Genomic DNA, 13,244 nt, shown 5'->3' with positions numbered 1-13,244 from the left:
TGTTGAAGAGTGAATCCACATTTACAGTTTGAATAAGACGTTTCGCTGGTAAATACATCCAGCATCATCGGGCAATTCGCCAGAATGGTAAAGCCCTCGCTTGCTCCCGGTTTTATATATAGCAGCAGGGTGACGTCATCACTTAACTCATATCAGGTGCAGTGATTAGAGGCGGAGGGGGGGGGGGTATTGTAATTATATAATCGATTAGTAATCAGTCATTGGTTATGATTAGTAATGAGTTGTAGATTAGTAATTCTTTAATCAAAATGTAATGTGTATTATTAAATAATACGCTTCCAAGCCGCACTAAGCCTGTAGCTGTCAGAGCTATTAAAGTTATTCTTGTTCCTCTCAATTTCAATGGATTCTCCAATTAGTCTTTGCCAGTAATAATTAGTTTTACACACCACTGCAACATTGTCAAAATCAATTGAGTGTCCTTGTTGACAAGCATGTTCTGCCACTGCCGACAGTTGTGTTTGAGATAATTTAATATTTCTCTGATGTTCTTTTAGTCTTACACTGATGTTACGTCCCGTCTTTTGATTTGACGTCACATTTCTCAAACCCCTCCCATCATCACACATCGTCACAAATGTCTGACCCCCCCCCCCCCCTTAGGTGCGTGACGTCATTTATGGACGACCCCTTATGTGCGCGGTGGGATGGAGTCGCCAAAAATACGTAATAAATTACGATTTTGACTTCCGTTTATTCGGGACCCCGGGGTCCCGCCATGAGGTTCAAATCCTCTCTAAACGCGTGGTGATGTTGATTCTAAACGTGGAGGGAAAAACCGGAGGACCCGGAGAAAAGTCCACACGACCACGGAGAGATAGACACGTAGACTCCAAACAGGCCTCAGGATTATGATCGATTTCACGACTTCCTGTAGAGCAGGCGAGGGAGTTAACATCTCCCTAGCCCACCACAACACTCCGGGCTAGTTTCCACCTTTGGGGTCTCCCATCAGCAGAGTTAGTGATGGAGGGTCGATGAGACTGTCATTTCCGCTGACCCAAACAAAACACAAATCAGTTATGGGTAATATTGATCGCGAAAGGGACCCGCACGTGTTGAACGTCAACTGTCTACGCATGAATCCGGCCAGTTTTCAATTCTCACGCACCCTGAACTTTTGCTGTGCATCCTATGAGGGGTGTAACCGTGGCGAGTTGTTAAATATCCCGACCCTGATGATGCCCGCTGTATATTTGGCATTTGCGTGTCTCTCTCTCTCTCTCTCCCCGTGGTGGTCGTATGGATGTTTCTCCGGGTCCTCCGGGTTCTTCCCTCCACATTTAGAACCATCATCACGCGTTTAGCGCAGCGTTCTTCATTGCAAGGCCACTGCATGCCACTGTCAGCCCCCTGGTGGACTTCAGTGCAGCCCCTTACGCACCCCATTGTGCTGCTGTCACAAACATCCAATGTTTTCAAATGTGTGGTGGCCCTCACATACTGATTGATGTCTTTTTGGTGAAAGGGAGCTGTGTGTGGAGAGAGCTGTAGATGGAGGAGGGAGCTGCGTGTGGAGAGAGCTGTGGATGAAGGCGGGAGCTGTGTGTGGAGAGAGCTGTAGATGGAGGAGGGAGCTTTGTGTGGAGAGAGCTGTGGATGAAGAAGGGAGCTGCGTGTGGAGAGAGCTGTGGATGGAGGGAGCTGCGTGTGGAGAGAGCTGTGGATGAAGGAGGGAGCTGTGTGTGGAGAGAGCTGTGGATGAAGGAGGGAGCTGCGTGTGGAGAGAGCTGTAGATGGAGGAGGGAGCTGTGTGTGGAGAGAGCTGTGGATGAAGGAGGGAGCTGTGTGTGGAGAGAGCTGTGGATGAAGGAGGGAGCTGCGTGTGGAGAGAGCTATGGACGAAGAAGGAAGCTATGTTTGGAGAGAGCTGTGGATGAAGGAGGGAGCTGCGTGTGGATAGAGCTGTAGATGGAGGAGGGAGCTGTGTGTGGAGAGAGCTGTGGATGAAGGAGGGAGCTGTGTGTGGAGAGAGCTGTGGATGAAGAAGGGAGCTTTGGAGAGAGCTGTGGATGAAGGAGGGAGCTGTGTGTAGAGAGAGCTGTTGATGAAGGAGGGAGCTGTGTGTGGATAGAGCTGTGGATGAAGGAGGGAGCTGCGTGTGGAGAGAGCTGTGGATGGAGGAGGGAGCTGTGTGGAGAGAGAGCTGTGGATGAAGGAGGGAGCTGTGTGTGGAGAGAGCTGTGGATGAAGGAGGGAGCTGCGTGTGGAGAGAGCTATGGATGGAGGAGGGAGCTGTGTGGAGAGAGAGCTGTGGATGAAGGAGGGAGCTGTGTGTAGAGAGAGCTTTGGATGAAAAAGGGAGGGAGCTGTGTGTGGAGAGAGCTGTGGATGAAGGATGGAGCTGTGTGTGGCTAGAGCTGTGGATGGAGGGAGCTGCGTGTGGAGAGTGCTGTGGATTAAGAAGGGAGCTGTGTGTGGAGAGAGCTGTGGATGAAGGGAGCTGTGTGTCGATAGAGCTGTGAATGAAGGAGGGAGCTGTGTGTGGAGAGGGCTGTGGATGAAGGAGGGAGCTGTGTGGAGAGAGCTGTGGATGGAGGAGGGAGCTGTGTGGAGAGAGCTATGGATGAAGGAGGGAACTATGAAAGGAGAGAGCTGTGGATGGAGGAGGGAGCTGTGTGGAGAGAGCTGTGGATGGAGGAGGAAGCTGTGTGGAGAGAGCTATGGATGAAGGAGGGAGCTTCTCGTTCCGTCCTCTTACGTCATCGGAATGGAATCGTAGGAAAAACGTGAAAGGGTTTTTTAGTGAGCGGCTGAAACCTGGATTCAAATGCAAGGCTTCACAAAGTGGCTGCTCAGTGATCGAAACCCAGGGCCACCTCGACTTCTTCATCATCTGCTCTTTCTTTCTACGAGACAAAAGAGGAAGTGCGTAGAGGCACGTGTACAGATGGAGCCGCAAATATTGAGCCTTCCGAACCGGCAGGTAGTTTGGCATGAATAAAGTCAAACCTCTCCCCATAGTGACAATAACATCTGATATATTATTTTTTTCCTTTCATAATATCTGGAATGTGCCCCGCCCGCGACCGGATATTCGAAAAGCACCTAGTGTCTCCCAAATCCCGTGGTCTTTGCAAGACGCACCTGCCTAGACTAACCTTCCCATAAAACCAAACATTCCAAGTGAAAGTTACCTCTTTATTTTTCATTTATCTTTATTGACTACTCGTAATTTTTGTTACGCTACTCGTTGCGCACTTCATTCGCACCGTACATAGCCAACCGTGCTAATCGGAGGTGCGGTGTAGTCTATAGTATAGTGTATACTAGTGTATTATATAGTAGTGTGTTGTCGTGTATAGTGCAGTGTATAGTAGTATGTACGTGTGTATGTTGAACTTCATTCGCACAATATGTAGCCAACCGTGCTAATCGGAGGTTCGCGAAAAGAACAACAAACGATGAATCTCTGTGTGAGTATATGGGTCTCTGTGTGAGTCTATGGGTCTGTGTGAGTGTGTGTATGTTAAACTTCTTTCACACCATACACAGCTCACTGCTAATCAGAGGTGCGGGGGAAGGGCAGCAAACTAAACACAACAACAAACAGTTCTAAAGAAATGCGTTTCAATTTAGTATAGTGATGTCGTAGTAAATGGTATATAATGTAGAATATTGCAGTGTCTAGGGTAGTAGTGCAGTGTATAGTGGAGTGTCTATTCGTTTACTATATAGCAGTGCAGTATATCGTGTAGTATGTCGTGTTTAGCAGTGTATAGTCTGTGTGAGTATAGGGGTCTCTTTATGAGTCTATGGGTCTGTGTGAGTGTGTGTATGCTAAACTTCTTTCGCGCCGTATGTAGCCAACCGTGCTAATCAAGGTGCGATATCGTGTATAGTGTAGTGTAGTCGTGTATTACATAGTAGTGTCGCGTGTAGTAGTGGATAGGGTAGTAGTGTAGTGTATCGTAGTTTATGTGGACGTACAGTATGTTGATCTTCTTTCGCACCGTACGTAGCCAACCGTGCTAATCGGGGGGTCTGGCGCATGCACGGGGGTCCTCGCCTTGGTACCGATGCTGCACCATCAGAATGATTCGCTAAGGCATAAACCTTGCTCCAATGGGATAAAATTAATGGGGGTTACATTTCCTGTGAGATGTTATTTTCCTTGCCTGGTATGGAGAAAGTCGGAGGTTCGATCCCGACCCTGATGTCTATATATTTGGAGTTTGTATGTTCTCCCCGTGGCCGCGTGGATGTTTCTCCGGGTCCTCTGGTTTTTCCTTCCACATTTAGAAACATTTAGATTATTTTGCTGCTATAAATTATTCAAATTACACTTTGTTGAGCTATCACATCTGGCCAGGTCGTTTGTGAAAAATAAGCTAATACCTCAGTGGGCCTTGCCTGGGTAGGATGGGGATGGTTTAGTTTCATTTGTATCTGTTTGTGTGATTTATTTACCTTTTTTGTACTTTGCACTCCTATCATGTGTCCTGTACTGTTTGTTGTTCTACCCTTCTTACCCACCCCGACTGGATATCGCATTCCTCCAGTATTATAATAAATATGATTTAATGACAATGAGCACAATACAAATACATTATCAAGAACTGTGTTTTTTAAAATTACCTTTGATGATGATGATGATTTGATGACGATCGGTCTCTTCCTAACCAAAGGAGGTACAGCCTCCTATCTTGGCGGGACTTACACGTCTACCGCTATCCTAGAGTTATCCGGCTGGGACCTAGGGGAGGCTATCTGACTCACCGCTGGCCCGGCGGGTCTTGACCACTGGATACGCCGAGCCTTAGCCCTCAGAAGGGCTGGAAGGCTGGGTCCAGGGTCCTGGCTATCTTCAGCCTGGACTTCGGTCTTCGTGTAGGGAGAGAACTCCCCACGCTCTGCGCGGTCACCCTTATAGCCGTTTGTGGCAGGTGTAACCAATCCCACATTCCCACGTGGAACTGTCTGATTCGTTCTTACCAAACTGTGGCTACGATCCACTTCACCTCGTCTGACCACAACCGTTATGTACACAGAGGTAACGCTGCACTGCCCCTTTGATACCTAGTGGCAATGCAGGTTACCGAACAGTGAGTAGTTAACGCCTCTACACTAGTAACAAATTGGAATGTTTTATTTACATGACAACTCTTACTAATTGGCTGTGTCGGGTGGTGGTGAGTTTAACGGCACATTTATATTTACGCTGAGCAACCCAAAAACTTCTGTTATGGATAATATTGGTCTTGAAAGCCTACTTGTTAAACAAGCCCTCTGATTGGTTACTTTATGGGGCCTGAAAGGGGATTGGTTAGAGGCAGGGAAATTGAACGGTTTGGAGGGGAAGAGGAGTCGGAGACTGGTTAAGCACTTTATTTCTCCAACACACAGCAACACTCGTTCCAAAACCAACCCCGAACACGCGTCTTACAGCCCCTTTTAACCCCTCCATCTCCGCCCTCGTTCCCAATACACATCCACGTCTGGCACGCCTGGTCCAGGTGATGTCAGTGTCCTCTAACCCTTGACCCCCGTCGAGTGTATTCCCGTGCGTGTGATTGGTGCGTGTGTTATACTGAGTGCGGATATTCCATGTCGTGCGTCGTGCGTGTGCGTGACGGTGGCTCGCAGATAGATCCCTTACAGAGGTTGTAGAGGGCTAGTTGCGAACATGACGTCATGGGAGGTGGCGTCATGCGCGCCTGGGGGCAGGATGACGTCATGTCCCGCAAGGGTATTTAAACGAGAGCCCGTGACGTAGGCGGGGTCGTAGCTGGAGACAATGGACTGAGCAGGGTGGAACGGAGGGCCAGGTCCAAGGGGATATGGATCTGTGTTAGCACAGCGTAAGGGCTAGGTGTGGTGGTGCTCCTCGGTCGGCCGTTGTTGGCTGAACCCACGGCCTGCTTAGAGGAGGCAGCACGGGACACCCTGCTGTGGAAGGAACGGATAGAACCGAGGCTAGGACCCTTCTACCCTTGTGGGGAAGTGTAACCCCTGTGTTATTGGCAATAGCCCTTAATAAACTACTGACGCAAACCCTTAACTCACCTCCATCTCCGAGTCGCCCGCAGCTCTTCTACAGGGGTATAAACATGGGCAGAGCGGGGAAATGGGAGGGACGATTGACAGGGAGGTCGGTTGGGGGAGTCCGTTGGAGAAAGTGGGAAGATGATTGGCTGGAGAGGTCAAAGTGGGTCAAGGAACCTTCGAGAAAAGGGGTAAGAGGGATATATAAGTGGGGCGGTGCGGGGGGGGAACGAGAGAGTTCGAGACGCTTGGAGTCAAGGGAATCCTTCCGCGGTGTGTCTTGTGCCTGAGGAAATAAAGACTCCTATTTGTTGAATACTGCTGCTGTCTCGTGTGCCACTACACGTATGAGATCAACGTTCGAGAAAGAGGGAAGGTGTGTGATTGGCTGGAGTGGGGAAAGTGGGTCAAGGAAAGGTTCGACAAAGGGGGGCTTGAGGGAATGTATGAAAGGGAAGCGATAGAGTTCGACACCCTTGGAGTGAAAGGGGGAAGATCCGTGCGGTGTGTCTCGTGCCTGAGGCAATAAGGACTGCTGCCTTGACTTAAAGCTTTCGTGACTGCATTAATTAATATTATTTGGGTCTTTCGGTGAAGTCATGTAGATAATTCTAGATTTGAAGCTTTCGTGACTGCAATAATTCATACTCTATGGTTTTATTCGGTAAAGTCACGTAGGTAAAAAAAAACACAAATTAAAATAAAACATACAATTAAAATACGACGTTTCGGCCACAACACAAGTAGCCTTCTTCAGGTGGAGGAGCAGAACTGTCGGGACGACAGCACTTCATTGAACGATGCCAAGATTCGCAGCGTCTTTTAAGCTAGGTGGGAGGAGCAAAGAGCCTTGACAAAGGAGTTTACATATCAAACAGGAGAATTTAGCATTGAAATAGCTGTGTTAAAGTGTTGAAACAGCAGGGTGTTAAAGTCAGAAAATTAGCATGTAACTGGGGGATTAACATGATGTTAATGTGAGGGATCAGCATGTGACTGGTCACGGAAATAGCTACGTTAAAGTCAAAGTTTACATATCAACAGAGGCATTTAGTATATGGACGCCAAAGGACTGCAACTACCCAACTATCACAATAAACCGATGTGAAAAAAAATTAAGTATAAACTACATCAATATAATAAATGTACTCAATATATTCTTCAATAATTTGAGCTGTTAACATAAAGTAAATGGGTATGCATCACACTATATAATGAGTCCCATATAGTAAACTAATAAAATAAAAATAAAACAAACTACATCAATTTTGATTTAAAGCTTTCGTGACTGCAGTAATTCATATTCTTAGTTTTTTCGGTAAAGTCACGTTGAAGAGAAACAACAAAATAACAAAATATATATATAAAATAATAAAAAATTCTCACGACGTTTCGACCATAACTCAAACGGTCATCATCAGGTGTGTCGGTTTGCATAAATTTATTTTGAAAACGGCATATTTATTTATTTATTTATATAAAAAAAATAACGTTTGCGTCACGCGCAACGATTGGCTGTTTGCCAGGACTAGTCCATCTATTTTTTGAAAAGAGGAGGGGGGAGACGAAATTTGTTTTTATGTATGCTGTCTGAAAGCCACTGTAAGCGTGAACAATCAATCAAGAACTGAAATGATTTATCAAATCTTTCCAATGATTGCTAAGATAGAATCCATCTTCTCGGTTGAAATTGTCTCTGTGTTTGTATATGTGGATAGCCTCATGAACGAATCTCTCATGGAAGCCAGATGGCTTACAAAGAACCTCCGTCTTGGAAAAGTCAATGGCATGTGAGCCTACTGAATTAGAACAATGATCTGCTACGGCCGAGGTGTTGGTCCCCAATGGGCTCCCCCCTTTCTCCAGTTATAGCTAACATTTTCATGGAGAAATTTGAGACTGACGCCATCCAGACTGCCACTCTGCGCCCAACCTTATGGAAGAGGTACGTGGATGACACTTTTGTCATCTGGCCACATGGCCGGCCTGCTCTAGACCAATTCTTCGACCACATCAATTCCATACACCCAGCTATCAGATTTACCATGGAAGTCGAAATAGATGGCAAGATACCTTTTTTGGATGTCCTAATTAAAAAGAGACCTGATGGTTCAATGAGCCACTCTGTCTACAGGAAAGCTACCCATACGGATGCTTATCTGAAACCGGATTCCCACCACCATCCATCACAGAAGAATTCTCTCATCAAGACTCTGTATCATAGAGCCCAATGCATATCCGACCAGGAACACATAAGCAGTGAACTCAAGCACGTACACCAAGCTCTTAGGGCTAATGGTTACTCCGACTATACAATCCGCAAAGCTATCACTCAAACCATGAAGAAGAACCCTCTTGAGGAGCCTTTCAAAACCATCACTTTACCCTACATTGCTGGGATCACAAAAAAGATCTCCAAAATCTTGAATAAACACAAGATCCAGGTCCGTTTCAACACATTACATAAAATCCGTGATCTGGTTCCGTCTGTAAAAGATGTGATTCCGGACATACAATACCCTGGTGTCTACAAACTAAGTTGCCTCTGTGGTAGTAGTTACATTGGAGAAACCAAACGCCATATCTCAGACCGCATTCGTGAACATAAAGCAGACCTTAAACACGGTAGGACCAACACCTCGGCCGTAGCAGATCATTGTTCTAATTCAGTAGGCTCACATGCCATTGACTTTTCCAAGACGGAGGTTCTTTGTAAGCCATCTGGCTTCCATGAGAGATTCGTTCATGAGGCTATCCACATATACAAACACAGAGACAATTTCAACCGAGAAGATGGATTCTATCTTAGCAATCATTGGAAAGATTTGATAAATCATTTCAGTTCTTGATTGATTGTTCACGCTTGCAGTGGCTTTCAGACAGCATACATAAAACCAAATTTCGTCTCCCCCCTCCTCTTTTCAAAAAATAGATGGACTAGTCCTGGCAAACAGCCAATCGTTGCGCGTGACGCAAACGTTATTTTTTTATATAAATAAATAAATATGCCGTTTTCAAAATAAATTTATGCAAACCGACACACCTGATGATCACCGTTTGAGTTATGGTCGAAACGTCGTGAGAATTTTTTATTGTTTTATATATATTTTGTTATTTTGTTGTTTCTCTTCAACGTGACTTTACCGAAAAAACTAAGAATATAAACTACATCAATGTTATCAATAAACTCTATATAATCTCCAATCAGCTGAGCTACTAACAATAAGTCGTTATACATTACAATGCCATGTAGCGAAAAAAATTGGGTGGCGGTTTTTTTCTTTCTCTTTTCAGCGTTAGCACCATGGAGAGCGACGAGCTTTGTTCAGACGGACGAGTCCATCTATGCTCGGAACGGAGGAGGGGGGGAGAAACAGCCACGATGCGCTGCTCTGTCCTGTGTTGCATTACAACTATGTTATCAACTAGACTACTATACATTGCAATGTTATACCTTCGAATCTAAACTACATTGTATAATATCGTATACACAGCCTCATGTAAGCTCTAACATTATGCATTATATTGATATGTCTCCAACTAAACTTTTTCTACATTACACGACTATAATATACACTGCCATAGACAAACCCACCCTTAAATTATACAATGCGTTATTATACACTACCCTATACTTTAGACTGTAAAATATTAATATACTATGTATTATTCTGCCAACCCTACTGTATACCACACTGCTGTATATTCACTATACAATTAAAGATAGGCTGGCCTTAAACAGAATCTGTTTAGAATTCGGTGAGGATACAGCAGCAGAAGTGAGCGTGAAAGCGATGGGTATTACCTTGTGATCGCGGCATCTTTTGAGGAAGGTCAGCGTCTCGATGAGCTGTGACTTCTTGTCCCGTTGTCTGTTGAAAGCTCTAACAGATAGGTGAAAGCCCTCCCCGTAGAGGTTATCAATTCTAGATTTGAAGCTTTCGTGACTCTTTGGTTCTATTCGGTAAAGTCACGTAGGTAAAAAAAATAAACAAAAATCACGACGTTTTGGCCACAACACAAGTGGCCTTCATCAGGTGAAGGGACCAACCTGTCCAGAGGACAGCGTTGGAGTGAAAAAAGTCAAGCGCAGGTAATTGCCTGCAATCTACCAACCCTCGAGGACCTGCACACGACAAGGTCCATGATGCGAGCGAGGAAGATTATGGCCGATTTCTCCCACCCTGGACACTCTCTGTTTCAGCTACTCCCCTCCGGCAGAAGGCTTCGGTCCATCAGGACCAAAACCTCACGCCATAAAAATAGTTTCTTCCCATCTGCTGCTGGCCTGTTAAACAAGGCCAAGGGCTAACACTGTTTTTAACATTTGATCTACATAACGACACCTTGCCGATATTAACTATGTTACCCTATTTGTATTTTTTATTTTTAAATTATATCTGAAAGCTATTTTATATTCGATATTTATTTAATTTTATATACTTCAGCCCCTTGGTGTTAGACTTTTAACCCTTATTATAGTAAGACTTGTTTAAAACTTATTTAAGATTTTAGATTCCTATATGTTGAATGTATGCACCATCCTGCCAAAGTAAATTCTGTGTCGGTGTGAACTTACATGGCGAATAAAACCCCCTTTCTGATTCTGATTAAGCTGTGAGTGGGTAAACAGAAAAAAACGCCTTGACAAAGGAATTAGCATAAAAATGTAAAGCTGTGCAAGCTCACAAATAGCATCAAAAATACATTAGCACCACCGTGAGAGTTTGGGATGCCACTAATTGATTTACAAACACAGACACAATTTCAACCGAGAAGATGGCTCAAAATTAAGCAACCATTGGAAAGATGTTCTAAATCGAACCAAACGTTAAAGGAATTTTTAATGGTACAGTATGCTCATTAAATTAGTGGCGTCCCAAACTCTCACGGTGGTGCTAATGTATCTTTGATTCTATTTGCGAGCTTGCACAGCTTTACATTTTATGCTAATTCCTTTGTCAAGGCGTTTTTTTCTGTTTACCCACTCACAGCTTAAAGGAGGCGACCTGCGCTGGACTTTTTCACTCCAACGCTGTCCTCTGGACAGGTTGATCCCTTCACCTGATGAAGGCCACTTGTGTTGTGGCCGAAACGTCGTGATTTTTGTTTATTTTTTTACCTACGTGACTTTTCCGAATAGAACCAAAGAGTATCAAGTGGTTGTTTCTGTATGGTAGGAGAAACAGCTTGGCGGAAGGTACGGTCAGAGTATCCATTCCTCTTGAGGGCCAGCCGTACCAATTTTAGTTCACTGGTCAAGTGGTGTTGGTCCGAAATGCAATGAGTCCTATGGTATAACGTTTTGATGAGTTAAAAAAACGTATTTAAAATTAAATTTTTTAAACCTATCTCAAAATAATATATTTTTTGAACCTATCTACGTGACTTTACCGAAAGACCCAAAGAATAAGACTGCTATTTGTTGAAGACTGCTGCTGTGTCGGGCTGTCACCACACGTGTAGTAACATTCTGTGCGCACCTGCAGGCGCTGCATACACTCGGCGGTTTCGCGGATACGGAATTGGTATGAATCACATTTAGGATGCGACCTATCTTGCCAGTATCGAATATGGTATAAAAAAAATAATACTTTGATACTTGTGTAGTGACAATGGGGATGTCACTGTACGGTGCCGGGCCGGGAGGCCCGTGGTGTGCGATGTCCTTATGTCGCGGACAGCACCATGTGTGTTGCTGTGTGAGGCCGGCTCCAGCATAGCACGGCGTGCGATGCACCGTCATCGCGTACACCCCATAGGTGGGTGTAGTACCAGCCCTAGCGGGGCTTGGTGAGCGCGAAGATAGCACGGGCACCACGCACAGTGCGGGCTCCCACAAGGGGGAGTAGGAGACTGTCAGCCCAGGGACAGGGTTGCTCCGGGCCATAGCACTCTGGTTGACCCGTAGGCACGTGATCCGGAGTGCGCACAGAGAGGGCCCCAGGTGGGGGGGGGGGGGGCTAGGGGCTGATCACGTGTCCGGGGAGAGCTCTCGAGAGGGATCGAGAGGGAGCTAGAAGGCTCCAGAAGGTGGGCGGGGCCGAGGGCGGAGCCGGCCCTGACCCGGGAGGATATAAGGTGGGTCCCTGAGAGGGACCGGGGTCGCTTCGTTCTACAAGCTGGAAGCTCCACGTCCTACGTCTGAAGAGGCACCACCCCGAGTGAGAGGGCCCGACCCTTCGTAGCCGTAACTCCTAAGTATAGTGTAGTTAGCTGGGTGGTCACCACCCTAGGCTGTATCTGGTAAAGGGGCAGTTACCCCTTTGTATATCACGCGTTACAATAAATGTGTTGCCTCTGAAGAATAACGTGTGCGACTCAGTTGGACTCAAAACACTTGCATTACCTTTCTACTATTCGCCTTGTATCATTGTTCTCTGGTCTACCACCGGTGGTGAGACAAGGTGTTACAGAAGGCAAATCAATTTCAAAGACAATGCGTACGTTATATTTATCAGAACATGTTTGTTTGGATGTTTTTCCACAAGTTATATGTTGTGGTTAATGCGGACTTGATTCCTTGCAAGAGGTATCTATTTGGTGTTTGAACATCTCAAAGGGCAATGAAGCCTCTCCTAATTGTTTCATCAAAGTTTTCATCTTGTGAAATATAATCAACAAACTACTCACCCACCGACTCACTCACCCATCCATCCACTCATGCAGCAACCCACCCACTCATTCAATCACTCACCAACTCATTCACTCACTCATTCAATCACTCATCCACTCATTCACACACGCACCTGCTCATCCACCCACTTACTCACCCACTCACTTTCTGACTCACGCACTCACCGACTTATCCACCTACTCACGTACACATTCATTCATACACCCACTCACCTACCGACTCACTCACTCCCTCACCCACCCAATCACACACTCACCCACTCATTCACCTAATTCACTCACTCATCCACTCATTCTCTCACTCATTCACTCACCCTCTCATTCACACACTCATTCACACACTCACGCATCTGCTACCCACCCACTCTCTCACCCACTCACTCACTTTCTGACTCACTCACCGACTTACCCACTCACTCACTCATTCACTCACCCACTCATTCACACACCCACCCACTCACTCACCCACTCACTCACTTCACTTTCTGAATCACTCACTCACCCACTCACCAACCCACTCACTCACTTTCTGACTCGCTCACCTACTCACTCACCCATCCACTCACCACTCATTCAAAGACAAAGATCCCCATGAAGCCTTA

This window comes from Petromyzon marinus, chromosome 79, assembly GCF_048934315.1.
Source record: "Petromyzon marinus isolate PM22_M1 ecotype Great Lakes invasive population chromosome 79, UKy_Petmar_22M1.pri1.0, whole genome shotgun sequence".
Lineage (NCBI taxonomy): Eukaryota > Metazoa > Chordata > Hyperoartia > Petromyzontiformes > Petromyzontidae > Petromyzon > Petromyzon marinus.
The sequence above is the reverse complement of the archived record's forward strand: the minus strand, read 5'-3'. Positions refer to the sequence as shown.